The following is an 8,227-nucleotide window of genomic DNA, read 5'->3' on the forward strand; positions in this document are numbered from 1 at the left end:
TGTTTTAGAATAGGCAAAAATCAGAAACAGCCTCAGTATCTGACAATGGACATTGGTTAAGGAACTCACGCTCCAAATGTATAACAGAAAACTCTAGCTATGAAAGAACTAAATAGAGCCCAGCAGGATCGAGGGCTCCCCTGTCCCAGGCCCCGTCTCGGTGGCTCTGTGCTCCTCCTCTCTCCCTCTGTGGGTCTGGTGTGGTTGAGCTCTTGGGAGGATGTCTCTCCCACCCACCCCCCACTGACATGTTCCCATGTTCCCACTGAAAGAGATGTATGCACGCTTGCCCAATTCTGCCTTCCACCCCTGGCCTGAGGTGGGCTTAGGGGTGTCCCTACTCAGGAACAAAGCTCGTAACAAAGATAAGAATTCCCCTCAATTAATTTATTAATTTAATGCCATTTTAATAAAAATTCCAGTGTTTTTTTTTTTTTTTTTTGAAACATGGCAAACTAATGGTCCTGACATTTTCCAGTAGATTAAATGGTTAAGTCTAATCAAAAGCTTTTGAAAAAGGAAAAAATGACTAGGGGAACTTGTCCTAGCAAGTCATAAAACATACTATGAATTCCCCGGCAGGATTTTTTGTAAAGATAATAAAGCATAATTTGCAAAGTTCCTGGGAATGGTTACATGGCGGTTGATGCTATTTTATTCCTGGTGTAGCTTAGATACATTTGCGGGACTGGAAGTACAATAAAATTGGTGCCTGCCTTCTCATCTGTACTGTTGAAATAGACAGTGAGGACTTCTGTGTGGGAAGCAGGGAAAGGGTTGGTTTGGGACCCAAAGAATGCCCCAGGTTTGGAACAACAGCAGAAGCGAGTGATGCTGATCAGGGACAAGTGTGTTGAGAGCCTGAATAAAACTGGAACTCATGGATCAATCGGCATTACTCTACAGTGCTGATTCTCTAGCTGCTTGACCCTGGGCAGGTTATTCCACCTCTCTCGACCTCTGTTCTCTAATGTGTAAAATGTGCATGAGCAATTACCATCTGTAGTATTGCTATGAGCAATAAATGGTAGTATAGGCAAAGCAGTTCGTGTATTGCCTGATGGGGAGCATATCATAAGGGTAGCAATGATTGTTTCTGAAGCACACGGTTGGTTTTGGGGGCTCTGCAGGGCCAGGATGACTGAGCCAGGCCACTGAGGGCTCCCAAAGTCCCCGGCTCCAGCCCTGGCAAAGAATGAAGTAGGAGACTGAGAACATGGACCTATCAAGAAAGATAGGGATGATTCTCTTGATATGTCCAAGCACACCAGTAGTCATCCATGTGGCCTTCAATTCACTTAAGTCAAGATTAGGCTTGTCCACATATTGGCTGCCGTTCACTGGCCAACAACTCTGCCTGGCCCCAGGAGTCCACTCTGTCCTTTCATTGATGAAAGTCTGAAACTCACACCATCTTTCATGTTGCTTTTCTTTGCAGACACACCATTTTCAAGTTCCATGAGTGGACTGATGGAAGAATCTATTTCTTGTTGACAGGCCCACTTTTGACATTTCTGACCGAGGCAAGAGTGTCAGTGGAGGCCCAAATGCCACCATCTTAAGTCAAATATAGTCCTCCTCACTCTCTCCAGATTCCATATTTGCAAATTTGTCTACTTGCTAAAACTTATTTATAACTCCCAGATCAATACTTGCGGCATTTTTGTGATCATTGGTACGTTCCCGGCTGAGGTCAAAGAAAAGCATCACTGCCTTCCTGTTTCAGCTCTAGGACTAACCACATGGCCTTTGTGCTTAGTTAGTGTCATGTTTTTTTGCATTTTTGTGCTTTTGTTGGGGATTTTGCTGTTTAAAATCACCTCCAAAAGTAGTGCTAAAGTGCGGTCTGGTGTTCCTAAGTACGAGAAGGCTGTGATGTGGCTTACAGAGAAAACATCTGTGTTAGAGAAGCTTCCTTCAGGCATGCATTTTAATGCTGTTGGCCATGGGTTCAGTTGTTGATGAGTCAACAATACTTACTACATAAAGTGTCTTCACATTAACAAGGTTATGTATTGGTGAGTTGACAAAAAGTTGTGTTCAGAGGCTCACAGGACTATAACCCTGTATCTTTCCTAAGAGCAATGGTTCAGTATTCTCTAAATCAGTGTTTGTGGTGACCTTATAGAACATAACCACTGTGAATTAGGAGATCTGACTCTATGTTCTTCCTCCCACTAGGGCAAATATACATTCAGAAATATCTGGAAGACAGTTTCGAATGGTGGAACCAGTGCTGGAGAGCTGGCCCCTGGCCTTTGGCTCCCTTCTCCTGTCCACCTCCCAGCTTGACTCTGGGGGCTGCAGGTCCAGGCTCTGCCCATGGCCCTGGAAACCACTCCCTTGGCCTCTCCCTGGGCTGGAGTGGGCAGACGTGGGAAGAGGTCAGGGCGGGTTTAAGAAGCAATCTCTGGGCCACCTGGCAGGGCCTTTGGGGCCCAGGAACTGGACTGTTGTCTAGAAGATTGAAGGGATCATGGATTTCTTGCCATATGCCAAGTGAGGCCTCTGAAGGTCAAGGCTGATGTCTCTATTGCCTGCCTGGACGGCTGTTAACCCTAAGCCCATGGGAAAGCGTTGCTTGCCAGTCAGTGTGACTTTCATTTCTCTTGATTGTTTCTCAGGCGGCTGTAGTCCAAACAGTTCACAGGGACCTTTGCCCGAGGCATAAGAATTTTGTCTGTCCTGCTTTGTTCCAGCATTTTCTCCTTTAGGTTCACAACTGCTGCCACAACTTGAAGATGTCTCTTCCAAACGTGGCTGTGAATTCTTCTCACACTTCAATATTCCTAAGTGGCTGTAGGGTACTAGACCTGGAAAGGAGGGTCTCTTTTTTCCCTACTAAATATTGATCATAATGTCACAGGGCCTGTCCTGTCCTTTATGGGGGCAGCAAGCAGTGATCAAATCAACTCCCCAGTTACCAGATAACTGGGGGCAAGGGTATTAACTCGGGTGCCATCTTTGCAAGTAACGAGAAAGAGTGTTCCTGAGATGAATTCTAGGAGGAACTTTTTCTGGAAGCAATATCTGGAGAATTTCAAGATCTGAGTTGTAAAGGAGGCTTCCAGCTGCAAGGCTGGACGCGTCTGCAAGAGGCATAATTTTCAGGGCCTTGATGTTGGTGTTCACATTTCATTGGTTCGAGGTGTCTCATTGGTTTCCTTCTAGAAAGTCAGGAAATCAGTTGTCCCAGCTCACTCATGGGATCATGAAATTAGTTTGGGGGCTCCTTACTGCAGCCGAGCACAGGACAGTGTTAAACTGACAGTGCCTCCTCTGTGAACTGGGGGCTAGTGTCCTCAGGCAACTGTGTGTCCAGGGAAGCCCCACACCTAAAGATCCTGCCTTGTTTCAAAAGCCGCACATCCTGTTTTTGGGAAGACAGAATATCGTCCACTGTAGGTATCGAATCTACTTTGGCAGAGAAGCCACATTAAACATTTCATTAAAACCCTTGCTATATGAAATGGAGAATTTTAGAAGCAATGCTGTAATTCGGGGTAGCATTTGAATATGCGTGCCTTGCCACAAGTTTCTCTTCATCTTTGCCAGAAAGTGAGGTTTATTAGAGGCAGAGAGGAAGCAGGGCTCTGGCATTCCACAGCTGGGAAACTGGGCAGGTGCCTAAATCCCTCCATGCCTCAGTTTGCTCACCTGTGGAAGGAGCATCCTACGTGCCTTAAAGGCTGGCTGTACAGAGCACGCTGGGCAGCGTGGGTAACATGCCTGTCACATGAAGGTGTTTGAAGCCATGTAATGAATGGCATCAGTGCTGACTCTTTGCCCTGCCCCCAGTTTCATTTTTGGCAGCTTCCTTCATCCCCGGATATCTCCTGGTTTTAGACCATTTGCAGGTAGTCAGCTCGTCCACTTTGCTTTACCACTGGATTTTTGAACCACCCTGAATTTTGTTTCTTACTGGACGTGGGGCCCACTGCTTCCCTGACCTTGTGGAGCATCCTGTGTGCTTGGGGTTAGAGGGAGGGCGTTTTTCTCTACTCTGCAACTTCATTCCCATCCATCCCACTGAGGAGTTTAATCTGATTGAAGATGTTGGAAGAAACAAACAGGGCAGGCTCAGCTCAGACTCTGTCTCCTTTTATCTGGTGAGCTGGCCTCGGGGAGCAGCAGCGCCCTTCTGCCCCTTCAGGCTGTGCCATTCCTCGGGGGCACCCCCACCTCATGTGCCCTGGGCCTGCCCTGCCTGCAGGGCAGCCCCCCACAAAGCTCATTTGCCCATTATCGATATAAGCTTTATCCTCCAACTTGGAGTTTTACTAGCAAAAACCCCCCCAACAGTCCAATTTCCAAAGCCATCATGGCATATTGGTTAAGAGACTGGTCTCTGGAGTCAGAGAAACTGGGCTTAAATTCTAACTTTGCCACTAACTGGTGTATACATTTCACAGACTCCTAAACCTTGCTGGGTCTTGGTTTCTCTTCTATGAAAGGGGGAAAATAATGGAACCCGCTTCTTAGGTTTGTTGGGAACATTTGAGGAGTTAGTATATAGAACGCATTTAGAATAATACCTGCCGTTGGTAAGTAGTAAACGAATGTTAACTAATGGCCACTCCCTGGTCAATTTTTTCGGAACCTGCCGAGGGAAGGTGGATAGTGGATGCTGGGTCCCTCAGAGCCCCAGTTCCTCCTCCTCCATGGGTCCCCTCTGCTGCTCCCCCTGCTCCTGAGCCAAGGCCTCTCCTAAGCACCCCACCTTGGCTGTGATTCCCACAAATGTCTGCTCAAATGCATATACATTACTTGTCTTGTTTTTATCTTTTTATTTTTTCTTTTCTTGTGTTTACATAGACTATTCTCTCTGCTGAGGAAGAAGGGAACAAAACGGAAATCGAGTATTTGTCTTGTCCTCTGTCATTAATTGTCATCACACCATTCACCCCACCTGTGTGGGCCTGTCCCTTACTCATCACATTATTAATTCAAAGAGAGTTAGTACACCTCTATTTCTTTCGGCAGACTTCATCGCATTCTGCCTGCTCTGGATTCCCACCCTCAGGAAGTCAGTCGGTCAGATACAAACCTCTGTGTGGTAGTTGTCTTTGGTTATTGGCCCTTTATTGATCTTTAGCAGGCTTCTTTAGAAACTGAGCTCTTTAACGAGACATCTCGAGTCCCACCCCTACCCCATAGCCTTTTGCTACCCGATCCCTCCCGCTCTTGGGAAACCTTTATTGGCTGAGTGCCATGAGCCAGGGCTATGGGAAGGTAAGATACCCATTGCTCCAGAAGAATGTGCAGTTCAATGGTACTTCAGTTCTGCTCCAGGGGGCCCTGACGGTCCCAGAGGGGTCACCAGGGAGAGGGTGTGTGTGTGGTGGGGGTTTTACCCTACTCCCCACATCATTCCAGAACTATTCTGCTCTTCTTTGTTCTGCATACGGGGCTTCTGTGTAAGATTCCATCTAAAGAAAGGACTGCACTGGTTTTTTTTTTTTTTTTTTTTTAATTGTTTGAAAACCATTGGCCTAATTTTTTCCACTGAATTTATGCAGAATGGCTTTTTATAGTGGTTTGACTCTCCCAGCTTGTGTTTGGCCAACACGATGACAGAGGAGTCTGGCCAAGGCATTGGCACCAGTCACCCACAGAGTCCAACAGGGCCGATCTCTGAAGTTGTCCCCTCAGCTGAAAGTCTCACCTTCCGTGTTGGAGCTAGACCTTTCGTGGTCCAGTTTAGTACTACTGCTGGTAATACACAGGAGGTTTTAGGGGAGGTACCATACAGAAATTGACCCCAAAGGCAATCTCTGAAGAGTTCCAAAAATATTTTAAGCAGTGACAACACTGTTGAAATAAGTTTATGGGCCCCTAAATATGCTAGAAGCTCTAAAATAAGCTCTCAAAATCTTTTTGTAGGACACATGATATCAAACTGTAACTTTCCAAAGAGCAAGAGACAGGATTTTGCTTAATTAACTTTGTGGGGTGTTTGTTGAGGCAAAACCTCAGAGATCTAAGATAATCAGGGATCAACCAATTGCTTCATCAACGAACTATAAAAATGCATCTACAGTAACTGATCAGAGTATCTGGCTTATTCTGATTTTATAAAGCTATTTAAAAGATCCATATGTTTGCCTGTACATAGAACATTTCTGGAAGATGCTCTAGAACGGGAGTTTCATGAGGCAAGCCTTTTTTACCCCTGGCTTTGTTTATTAATGTATCCTGAGGTGGTGCCTGGCATATAACAACGCATGTTCAATAGATACGTGTTGAATGAATGAACTCACAAGAAGATGGTAACAGCGGTTAGCTTGGGGGAGTCGAACTGGAGGCGAAGGTATTACTTTTCAACTTGTACCCACGTGTGGTATATCTATGGGGAGTGTGGGAAGAATGTCTGCTTGGCTCCTTGTACTTTGACTTTTGTTCATAGAAAGGAAGAAACTTTGGATTTGTTTTCACTGTTGTCCTTTGGCCTTATGGTCCCCAACTCTGCCAAACGGAGGAGAAATGTATAGTCTGGCTGGTTGTTCTTGGACCTTACGTTCTTAGTGGGCAGGATTTCACTCTTCTTCCTCCAGTTCCCATCCCCATTGCATTGCGATCTGGGCTTCACTTGGAGAAGTAAGTGTAGCCGTAATTATACTTTCAATTTCAGCTTTCCTACCAGTGCCTTGCTCATGGGGCTGAATGGAAGTGGACATTGGAGTTTGTTCTTCAAATCTGGGTCCTGATCCCAGGTCACGGGATCACGTGGGGAGTCTTCTTCTCCCTCTAACCCTACCCCCTCTCATGCTCTCTCTCTCTGAAATAAAAATAAATAAAATCTTTAAAAAAGTAGGCTCCATGCTAAATGTGGAGCCCAATGTGGGTCTTGAACTCACGATCCTGAGATCAAGACCTGAGCAGAGATCAGAATCAGAAGCTTCACTGAGTAATCCAGGCTCCCTGGACATTTTAGATTCAAGCAAGTTGGTATAAGAAACCTTAGGTGGGAACAGAGCTCTAGGCGATTAATAAGTTCTACTTTTGTTCTTGTCTTTCTATGCATAGTTCCTGCAGACAATAACTGCAGAGTGCCTTGTGGTAGCATTCAGAAGCCCCAAACTCATCCCAATCCCTTGATGCTACAGTGATTTAATTATTTAGTTTGTCATGTGCATATATTATTTTTGAAAAGAAGGTATGTATCATTACATAATAACAGAGTGAAGAGTGGGCACAGAGAGAGTGGTTTTTCTGTCCACCTACAACAGAATAATTATTTTTCACAAACTCTGTTGGAGGCAATTTGCATTTATAAACAGGAGAGATAATAATAATTGGCTGGCAGAATGATTTGGCATTAAGAGGCTCTTTGAGAAAACTGGCTCACAGGATCATTAAATGGTTAAAATAAAAATACAAAAGAGCAGAATTTCAGTGAGAGACTTTGCATTCTGGATCAGAGACTAACAAGTTCAGTGGGCTGGGGGTGGGGGTAGGGAGTCAGTGCAATATAATGTCCAAAAAAGGATCAGAGTACTGCCCCACATATTCCAGAGGAGTTGCTGCACTAGGAATTGAGTAAGGATGAACACTTCTGCTCTTTGGAGATGATCTCTGCTTTGTGCCTGGATGAAGCAGTACCATGCGCTTAGCGCAGAGATTCTTCACATGTGTAGTGCAATGAGGAAAGTATTAACATTACACACACAGATAGGCTTAGGCCACACGATACTAAGGGGCAGAGGGGGGAATCCGTGGCGTGCCAAGGGTGACCAGTACAGGCTCCAAAGAGGCAACTGTGTCCAGTCTATCCCCCAAATTACGTTCAGTGACTTCATGTTGGTCACTTGATATCTGTCAATGTGGGAGAATTTACACCACAGAAATTGGCAAATACCGCACATGGTGTGTGTTTTTAAAAATGTATTTTCCTCTGAGATGTGGTTGCTAAACATTTACTGACACATCACTGGATAGGAGCCAAACCCAGGCAGTTTGATTCCGGGGCATTTTGGCAAAGATGAATGTTTTCATGACAAATTATTGATAATGGTACTATAAATTGTAATCAGTGGCAGAACCGACCATGTCTCTGTTTTTTCTCTCTTCCATAGTCTAGATCAGGGGGCAAAAACTAAATTAGTTAAAAAGAGAAGTCGCCAGGATAACCCTGTGATGCTAGTCTACAAACCAGTTATGCCACTTTCAAGCTCTGTGAAAATAAAGCCTGAACAACTGCAAGCTTTCATGTACCTTAGGATGCTCT

Source organism: Leptonychotes weddellii, chromosome 2 (genome assembly GCF_054177405.1).
Source record: "Leptonychotes weddellii isolate Sample4059 chromosome 2, ASM5417740v2, whole genome shotgun sequence".
NCBI classification, from domain to species: Eukaryota; Metazoa; Chordata; class Mammalia; order Carnivora; family Phocidae; genus Leptonychotes; species Leptonychotes weddellii.